This window comes from Bison bison, unplaced genomic scaffold (assembly GCF_000754665.1).
Source record: "Bison bison bison isolate TAMUID 2011002044 unplaced genomic scaffold, Bison_UMD1.0 scf7180017864266, whole genome shotgun sequence".
NCBI lineage: Eukaryota > Metazoa > Chordata > Mammalia > Artiodactyla > Bovidae > Bison > Bison bison.
Window position 1 is genome coordinate 6,554,783 of NW_011494838.1, and position 10,545 is coordinate 6,565,327.

At 46.6% G+C, this 10,545-nt stretch overlaps 1 protein-coding gene across 1 annotated transcript in view; it reads left to right on the forward strand.

The window, feature by feature from the left end:
• Positions 1-10,545, forward strand: part of LOC104994778 (astrotactin-2-like) — a 450,679-nt gene that overhangs the window by 137,450 nt on the left and 302,684 nt on the right. The gene's annotated exons all lie outside the window — the stretch shown is intronic.

Here is a 10,545-nt window from a genome sequence, read left to right on the forward strand (position 1 = left end):
TGTATGGAACTCTCTTGCTTTTTCCATGATCCAGCGGATGTTGGCAATTTGATCTCTGGTTCCTCTGCCTTTTCTAAAACCAGCTTGAACATCTGAAAGTTCACAGTTCATGTATTGCTGAAACCTGGCTTGGAGAATTTTGAGCATTACTTTACTGGCGCGTGAGATGAGTGCAATTGTGCGGTAGTTTAGCATTCTTTGGAATTTCCTTTCTTTGGGATTGGAATGAAAACTGACCTTTTCCAGTCCTGTGGCCACTGCTGAGTTTTCCAAATTTGCTGGCATATTGAGTGCAGCACTTTCACAGCATCATCTTTCAGGATGTGAAATAGCTTAACTGGAATTCCATCACCTCCACTAGCTTTGTTCGTAGTGATGCTTTCTAAGGCCCACTTGACTTCACATTCCAGGATGTCTGGCTCTAGGTCAGTGATCACACCATTGTGATTATCTGTGTCTTGAAGCTCTTTTTTGTACAGTTCTCCAGTGTATTCTTGCCACCTCTTCTTAATATCTTCTGCTTCTGTTAGGTCCATACCATTTCTGTCCTTTATCGAGCCTATCTTTGCATGAAATGTTCCCTTGGTATCTCTAATTTTCTTGAAGAGATCTCTAGTCTTTCCCATTTTGTTGTTTTCCTCTATTTCTTTGCACTGATCACTGAGCAAGGTGTGCTTATCTCTCCTTGCTATTCTTTGTAACTCTGCATTCAGATGGGAATATCTTTCTTTTTCTCCTTTTCTTCTCTTCTTTCCTCAGCTATTTGTAAGGCATCCTCAGACAATTATTTAGCCTTTTTGTATTTCTTTTCCATTGGGATGGTCTTGATCCCTGTCTCCTGTACAATGTCACGAACCTCTGTCCATAGTTCATCAGGCACTCTATCTATCAGATCTAGGCCCTTAAATCTATTTCTCACTTCCACTGTATAATCATAAGGGATTTGATTTAGGTCATACCTGAATGGTCTAGTGGTTTTCCGTACTTTCTTCAATTTAAGTCTGAATTTGGCAATAAGGATCCATGATCTGAGCCACAGTCAGCTCCCGGTCTTGTTTTTACTGACTGTATACAGCTTCTCCATCTTTGGATGCAAAGAATATAATCAGTCTGATAGTAACCCCCCTTTCACTCTCCTCTCTACAGAATGCTGTGTCAGTCTCTGTGTGTCCTCTGCAGTGATAAGATTCTGCATGTTCTACGGGCATCCTCCCGCTGCATGTGTGCAGCCTTCCCACCTTCTTGTCTCTGTGCCACTCCTCCGTCCTAAACTCCCCCTGTTCCCTGGGCACCAGTTGAAATTTTGTCCATCCTGTAAGACTCCTCTCTGAATACTTTCTGGATTCTGCCACAAGTCGTAGCCTCTGCTCTAAGCTTCCTGCTTTGATTTATAGCTACTCATAGCATGCTTTTTCTGTTCCTTGGACTGAGCTCCTGAGGATAGACTTCCTCAATGCCAGATCTCAGAAAAGGTTGGTTGACTAAATGAATTTTAAAGCGAGCATGTATTTGCATCTGCTACAGAGGTAATATATACTCCATGTAGAAAGCGTAGAGAAAAATGAATCATAACGATTAAAATCACCTCTGATCCCCCCATTCTTGGTGTTCCAGTGTACTTCTTTCCAGCTGTATATGCATATACTTATGCCTGAACAGAATCTTAAGATTGTATATTTTCTATATAAACTTCCTCTGCCTTTCCATGAGAATGCAAGCCCCTTGAAAGTTAAAAGGTCTATCTTTCTCTTCATTTGCATTCTTCAGGGTGCTTAAACTTGAGCCAGATGTTGAATAAATTTCTATAGAGTAGTTACCTGGAAATTAAGCCGGCATTGACATCCTGAGTTGCCATTTCCTCTCTCTGTCTTCTGGGAATGTCCATCTGAATTCAGATATGGGGCAACTCAGTTCAGCTCACCAAAGACTTAACCTTCTTCTTTATATTTGGCCACTGTGTTGGTCACACGGACACTCATGTAGCTGTTGTGTGTCCTTGTACCAAAGTCCAGCGAGAGAAGTCAGCTGTATAAACAGATCATTTTAACATAGATAAATGCCATGTGAAAATAAGATGCTAGAGCAGTATATATGAAGTAATGTGTAAGAAATGGAACTGCAGAATGCTCCCTGAGGATCAAGATTAATGTTAAAAGCTTGTTTATTTGTATCATCTCATTGAATTCTCACAACAACCCTATGAAGCAGGTACTAATTAATGTTATTCAGATTTGATAGTTGAAGCTTGAAGAAGCTATAAAGCTTCTCCAAAGACGTACAACTTGAACACGGGGCAACTGGAATTCAAAATCAAGCAGTTGGTCTCCAGTCTGTGATCTTATGCAGCATGCAATATTTCCTCTTTATGGAAACATAAAGAGGGTGTTCCATGGGGGTCAAGGAAGTCTTCTGGAGTGAGGGATGGGGTTCAGTAGGACAGGCTATCCCAAACTCTGAAAAAGCTATCCAAAGATGTAGAATTAGGAAACAACATTGTGTATGTGGAGGATCACATAAGAATTTGATGAGATTTAACACATAAGTGCAAAGAAAGGTGTGAAATAAGGTAAGGCAGAGGAGAAATGCAGATGGCCGGCTGGTGAAATTAGCTTTCTTCCTGATGGGAATCAAGAGCCATTGGATGGTTTTTGGCAAAGAAATGGCATGAGCACATTTACAAACTAGGCATATAATCTTGGTAGCCACTTGCGGGATGGCTGGAAGGAAGGAAGCCTGGGGGCAAGGATACCAGTTGGGGTTGCTAGGAAGTCTCCATTTGCCCAAAGTCTCCATATGATCCACTCCCCATGCTTTTCCTCCCTGCTGTGTACCTTGGGGAGCCCACCTGTATGGAGCACCCTTGAGTGTTTGTGTGAGCTTGGCCCATATTTAGGCACTTGCAGGAGATTAACTTTAGAAGGTAGGTGACCTCAGTGCTGAGTCGTGACCTCCATGCTGGATCATGCCTTGTCAGCACTTGGGTTATTTTCCTGGATTATGCTACGTGAAGGTCGCAGCAGCTGCCTGGCGGCCCTTTCCTACAGCTGTGGCTCTTTTAGGGTCTTATAACCCACCCTCCTTTTGCCCCCTCTGGCCTAGGATGGTAACAACACTTTGCTTTGCCAACTCTGGGGAGCTTCATCATTGGTTGACCTTCAACCTACCTGTGATGATTAATTTGTCAACTTGACTGGGCTAAGGGATTTCCAGTGCTGGCAAAACATTACTTCTGGGCTTGTCTCTGAGGGTGTTTCTAGGAGAGATTAGCATTTAAATAGTTGGACTAAGTAAGGAGAAAGCCTTTGTGAGTGCAGGTGGGCCTCATCTAGTCCCATCGGGGCCGAATAGAACCAAAAGGTGGCAGAAGGCCGGGTTCGCGCTCTGCTTGAGCCAGGACGTCCATCTTCTGCCCTCTGACGTTACTCGTCTTGGTTCTCAGGCCTTTAGCTCAGACTGGTACTTACACCTTTGACTCTCCTAGTTCTCGAGCCTTTGGGTTTCGCCTGGAGCCATACCACTGGCTCTCCTGGGTCTTCAGCTGGAATATGGTGCACTGTGGGACTTCTTAGCCTCCATCATCATGTGAGCCGGCCCTTCATATTGAGTCTCTTTCGACATGTTTGTTTATGTTCTCTTGCTTCTGTTTCTCTGAGAATGCTAGTGTTGTGTTAGTCCCCAAGTTGTGTCTGACTCTGTGACCTCCTGGCCTGTAGTCCGCCAGGGTCTTCTGCCCATGGAGTTCTCCAGGCAAGAATACTGGAGTGGGTGGCCATTTCCCTTCTCCAGGAGATCTTCCCAACCTAGGGATCAAATCCCAAGTCTCCTGCATTCATAGGCGGATTCTTTACTGACTGAGCCACCAGGGAGGCCCAGGTCCTCCTTTGCCATTTGCAAAGCCTTTGTAAATGATCACATTATTAAACACATCTCGATCAGCTTATGTTTCTGCTCTTTTCAGATGAGGCCCTGACTGGCCCAGAGCCACCTGAAGCAGTCCACAGGAGAGATTAGATAAAGGTTGGCAATAAGGCAGCCACCATAGAGGTGACAATATAGAGACTGACATTGTAGAGATGACAGTGAGGGGCATGTACTTGAGGTCTGCTTCCCAAGCCCAGTCAGCAGGTCTCACTGCAGAGAAGTGACCGCCCATGGAGGCTGGAACAGCTAATTGCAGGGGTGCGTGAAGTCAGTGTCCCTACCTTCCCCAGTTCTCTCTGCCTAGGCAGTGAGTTCATCCCACATAATGTCTGGCCCCCTCAACACCCCCCCCCCCATCACCCTGCTCCCCAGCGAGACAGAGACCATTTGCAAACTCATCAGAAGCGCTCTCTGGCCTTTTGTGAATAATCTGCTGGAGGGTCAGCTGGTGCTGTGGAATCTGAGGACCGGTTAGTTAGCCACTTGGGAGATGTTACCAAGATGGCTGGTGATCAGAAGAGCTGCTTATTTTCATAATGACCTTCAGGAATTAAATAAAAATACAATGAGTGCCATAGATTAGGAAGAACAAGCCAATTAAAACCACAACACGCCTTCGGGATTTTTTTATTTCTTTTCCAGGAGGCTGAAAGGCATCTGTGGCTGCTGAGACAGGATAGAGGTCTTTCCAGAATCACTGATGAAGGCTGATCCTCTCACTTGGCTTTATCGGGTGGTAGAGGGGATTTGAGCCTGTTGAATATTTCACGAGTTGTAGCCCATGTGGGGAGAACAGTGAAAGGTGAAGAGGCAATCCCTGGGTTTCTTTATGATTCCAATATAAAACTAAGCTCGCTGGGCTGGGAGGGAGGCAGGCATTGGAGTCAGTCTACCGCCGGAAGGCATGGTGCACCATTCTCCTACTTTAATATCTGCTGTTTCATTTTATATTCATCATGTCAGCATAATCTGCCTTTATGGGAATCGTCTTGGTTCCCGACCAAATGCGTTTAGTCCCCCTTTTGCTTTAAGTTTGATTGTAATATGACTTGAAGACTTCAATGAAATGTTTATATGGAGGGAGCAGGGGAAGAGGAGAGGGAAAATGCAATTGGAAAATCAATCAGCAGGGAATTTCAAGAACGAGCCTCAGTTATGCTACTGTTTCTTTGACCCGTTTTTAATGGACTCAGGACCAGCTCTCAGATCAAGTCCACTCCACTGATTGCCTGCTGCATGCTAAAAGACTGTATACCCTGTTGCCAAACATTCAGTGCCCTTAACTGTGTCTGAACCACATTCCCAGCCTGACATTCTTCTGCCTGCCTCCTTGTGCATTTGGCTTCACCGCCCTGAGACAGCAGCCACCCAGCCCCTCTCTCTGCCTCTTCCTGTCCTTCCAGGGCTACCAAGATACCTGTCCTCCGCAACGCTCCTGTCACTACATTTTGAAGACGGTCTTGGTCACAAAGCTAGGAGAGTCCCGTCCCACGATCAAGTCCCAATGGACCTTTACTTTCTTTTTAATTTCCTTGTGAGAGGGGACACGACTTTCATCACCTTATTATGGATATGTGTATGAGTGTATGTACATGTATGTGTGTTCATTATCAGCAATCTGATTTTTATTGAGCTCTTACATATGCTCAAGTACTTGAAAATATGACAGGAATAAGACATATAAGGTTCCAGGCATCCTGGAGAGACAAGTATTAAATGCATGTTGAAGAAAACACATGGACTAAATTTCTAATAGTAATAAGTTCCATGGAAAGTGTGTGTAAAGGTGATATAGTGGAGAGTGGATGTATATGGAGAGCAGTAATTTATCATCTTCTTTAAAACATTGAAGTATAGTTGATTTACAGCGTAGAGTTAGTTCCAGGCCTACAGCATAGTGATTCCGGTTTATATACACATTTTCGGACTCTCTTCCCTTATAGGTTATTACAGACTGCTGGGTATAGTTCCCTGTGCTATACAGTAGGTCCTTGTTATTTATCTTTTTTGTATATGGTAGTGTGTGTATGTTAATCCCAAACTCCTAATTTATCCCTCCCTCACTTTTCCCCTTTGGGAACCGTAAGTTTGTTTTCTATATATGTGGATCTCCTTCTGTCCTATTAAAAAAAATTCATTTGTACCTTTTTTTATATTCCACATATAAGCGATATCATATGATATTTGTCTTTGTCTGCCTTAGTATGATCTCTAGGTTTATCCGTATTTTTGCACATGGCATTATTTTCTTCTTTGAATGGCTAAGTAATATTCCATTGTGTATACATATACCACATCTTCTTTATCCATTCATCTATTAATGGACATTTATGTTGCTTCAGTCCTGGGTGTTCTTTGGAAGGAATGATGCTAAAGCTGAAACTCCAGTACTTGGGCCACCTCATGCGAAGAGTTGACTCATTGGAAAAGACTCTGATGCTGGGAGGGACTGGAGGCAGGAGGAAAAGGGGACGACAGAGGATGAGATGGCTGGATGGCATCACCGACTCGATGGACGTGAGTTTGAATGAACTCCTGGAGTTGGTGATGGACAGGGAGGCCTGGCGTGCTGCGATTCATGGGGTCGCAAAGAGTCGGACACGACTGAGTGACTGAACTGAACTGATGTTGCTTCCGTGTCTTGGCTTTTGTGAATAGAGCTCCTATGAACATAGGGGTACATGGATGTTTTCAAATTGTAGTTTTGAAGAGGAGTACTTTAGGTAAGGGGCTTCCCTGGTAGCTTAGCTGGTAAAGAATCCACCTGCAATGCAGGTGATGTGGGTTCAATCCCTGGGTTGGGAAGATCCCCTGGTGAAGGGAATGGCTACCCACTCTAGTATTCTGGCCTGGAGAATCCCATGGACTGTGTAGTCCACGGGGTCACAAAGAGGTAAGAGCAGCATGGCCTCTCTGAGTAGGTGCTGGTTGGACTGAGAGATAAAGACTGGAAGGAAGGCAGCTTCCGAGGTTTGGGTGGAGAGTTCTAGAGAGACGTGACCGAAAGTACATATGCACTACGGAAGAGGAGCAGTTTTAAGCCCTGAGGGCTGGCAAGCATGCTGAGGGAGTGATGTAGGCGGTGGCGCAGGATACTGCGTGGTTCCCAGGCCACATTAAAAGGAGAATGTGCACGTGCGTGGGCAGTGACATAGGGCGGCATCACAGTTCCTGCTGTTAAAGGACTGTGAGTGTCCTGAAGGCAAACCTGTGCCTCATTTCACTCCAGATTCTAGGCTGCTAAGCCACCTGCCATCGAGCAGGTCCTCAGTAAGGTGTGTCGAATGACTAAGCAAGGAAACGTGAATAAATGAACGCGAGAACGGATGACTGAGACCTTCTGCTTCCGCTAAGGCAGTTTTCCCTCCGAGGTTTCATGCCCCTTGTCCCCGCCCAACAGCAGTTTTTTCTTCTTTGTAATAGCGTACGGCCAGAGCCCTTCTCTGTGATTCAGTATTTACTGTGTTTCACACACTGTTATCATCGTTTAACGTTTGCTGTCTGCTGACTGTGCACTCATCGCCGTAGCAAACAAAGAGCTCAGTCTAGTTTTGGTCCTTGGGCTAATTTAGTCAAGGAGAAGGAAGGTGCTGTAAGAACAAGTGGCACAGTAGAAACTGACATGGACTGGCAGTCCACTGGGTCCAGCTGGGTATCAGTTCACCAGTGACCGTAAACAAGCGCCTAACCCCATGTGACCCTTGTGTTCTAGTCTGAACATGGGGATGGCGAGCTGCTTTAGTGATGGGCTTTCAGGCACGGGCCAGATGAGCCCCAGGAGTAAGAGGTGCAGATTTCAGCAAGCCTTTCCCAACACTGCCTCTGCTTCCTTCTGTACCTGGCTGTGTTGGCCTGATGTGGCTGCCCCCAGGGCTCCCTGCCGGTGCCATTTCAGGGACTCTGAGTGCAGTAAGTGCCCACCCAGCCAACAGCAGGCAGATCCTCTTTCTTGAGCTGCTTAATGAGAGACAGCAATTTCCAGAGGTAAAGCCCGGTCCTTGGGTTCCCTGGACATCTGGTTCTGGCCCTGATGCACTGAGAGAAAAATGAGCAAGGCACCAAGCAAGGCCATTCACCATCGTGTCTTCACGTTGCCCTGGCCCAGCTGGCCGGCTGCCAGAGGAGCTGCTGCCAAGTCCGCGGGTGCTGAGGCTGGCGGTGGGGGCGAGGAGGTGCTGGGCAGAGACCTGCCTCATAGACGAGGCACTGTGCCTCCAGTCTGCTCCCTGGGGCTGCAAGGTGAGCTCTGGGGTCCTTCGGTTCTCAGTTCTAGGAGCCGATGCACTCCTGGGACCCTCTCCAGCTCTGCTCCACTCTGAGTGCAGCAAGGGAACCCCAGGCAGGTTTTCCCTTGGATGAGTAACTCACTCTGTATCAGCTGCTTTGCCCTTGCTTGGGATGAGGTAGGAGGCTATTGGTTTAGAGTGGATGAGTGACGTGAGCTGACTCAGACTGTGGCAGGATTCCTCTGGCTTCTGGTTGAGAATAGACAGGCCAGGGTGGAAGAAGAGAGTCAAGTCAAGAGTCCTTTGTGGGACTTCCCTGGTGGTCCAGTGGTTGAGCGTCTGCGTGCCAGTGCAGGGGCCACCAGTTTGATCCTTGGTCCTGGAAGATCCCCCATGTCATGGGGCAACTTCGTCCTTGTGCCACAACCACTGAAGCACGTGTGCTCTAGAGCCCGTGGTCTGCAGCAAGAGAAGCCGCTTCAGTAAGGAACCTGCACCCCGCAACGTGAGAGTGAACCCAGCTCGCCGCAACTGGAGAAAGCCCACGCACAGCAACACAGGCCAGTGCAGCCAAAAATACATATATAAATAAACAAAGTTTTTTTTTTTAAAGAAGAAGCCTTTGCAGTAAGCCAGGCAAGAAAGAAGGGTGTCTTGGCTCAGGTGGTACAGTAGAGGAGCTGGGAAGTGCTGAGTTTCAGGTGCCTTTTGAAAGATCTCCTGATGGGCTGGATGAGGAGTGGGAGAGAAAGCAGGCAATCAAGAATGTCTCAAGTGCTTTTTTTTTTTTTTTAAAAGCAGCTGAAGGGTGAATTAGATCCTGTCCCTATTAATAATAATAATGATAATAAATATTAATAGCTAACTTTTTATAGCACTTATTAAGTGGCAGATGCTCTTCCCCTGACTTTTGATTGTGAATCTGAAGGAGTTAGAGTCTATGGGGGCGGGGGGATGGACGATGCAGGAATAAATCAGTAGCATTTGGTGAACAGATATCATTGTATCATTGCTTCAAGGTGACTGGTTTTAGCTCAGTGTGAGCAGACATAGGGACTGGGGAGAGCTGGCTGGATAAGAAGGTCTGACACGTCCTCCTCAAGCTCATGTGTATGTGTGTGTGTGAACAGGAAGCCTCTGGGGGCTAGGGCAATGCTGTCTCTAGGTCTGCTCCATAGCGTGGTCCAGAGGTCCAAGCCTCATACACTATTAAGGCTACTTATCTATGGATGGATTGATTGCTTCTCTTTCCTACAGTAACTGATTTGAAGAAAGATCTGGTAATTCTCCAAGAACCCCATCACCCTTCCTCTCTATTCACAGGACATGCTGGTTGGCCTTGTCCTTCAAAATATTTTCAAGGACATCTCCCTTTAGTAGACCACACGATGGAAGGATTGTAGACTCCAGTGAAAGAAGGCTTTTGGTACCATATGTCCTTGCCCTTCTTATCAAGAAGCTATGTTGGTACAATTACACTGAATGGAAGTACTGCTAAAGTGAAATTTCTTATTTTCAAAGCATCTTCAGAGGGAAAAACAGCCTAGAAGCGAGAGTTAGGAAGTTCAATTTAGGTGACCTTACAAGTGACTAGAAAGTCCTAACTTCCCGTTGGTTATATGAGATCACTGGAGTGGGGAAGTGGGTTTTCGAGTATTTTTCAGCCATGGAAGTCTTGGTGCCCATACTTCCTTGTTTGAGAGTACTACCAACGCAGTGTGAGGAGGGGAGTGGAGCTGTGCTGAGTGCAGCAGGAGAAATGGCTCAGAACAACCCACTCGCTAAGCTCCTTTCCCGTAGAGGACGATCCTGAGCCCCTCAGCTGGGCCAAATGTTCTTTTGGGCCTTCCCAGCTCTGAGGTTCTGCATTTCTGCCATGAGCATTTCCAGCTGAGCTTCTGAAGAGTTCACACTCTGAGCTCCCCCTCTTCCCATTCAGGCCCTTCCTTCACCTGCTTATGGTTCCGTGGTCTCAGAAGGACGTGCACACTTTCTCCACCTCTTGCTTAGCTTGTTTCCACCTTTGGAGTGGAATGAGTTCTACTATCATGCATGGTGCTATGGAAGGGGCATCGGGCAGACCTGGGTTCAAATCCTGCTTCTGCCACTCTGTTGTTCTGGGATAGCCATGCTACAAGCTAACTGGCCTGTAAATGGAAGTGACAATCTCTGGCTCATGGATTTTTTTAGCTTTTCCCTTTGTATTGGCGTATAGTCAATTAACCACGTTGTGATAGTTTCAGGTGTGAAGCAGAGTGGCTCTGGCTCATAGATTTGGTGCTGGGAAAGGCATCCAACACAGGGTAGATGCCTTTGGAGCTCCCGAATGCGTGTGGCTCCTCTCCTGCCCGGCGTGCCGAGGCCAGGCCCGCCGCTCACCCAGTGCCTTGCCTCTTGT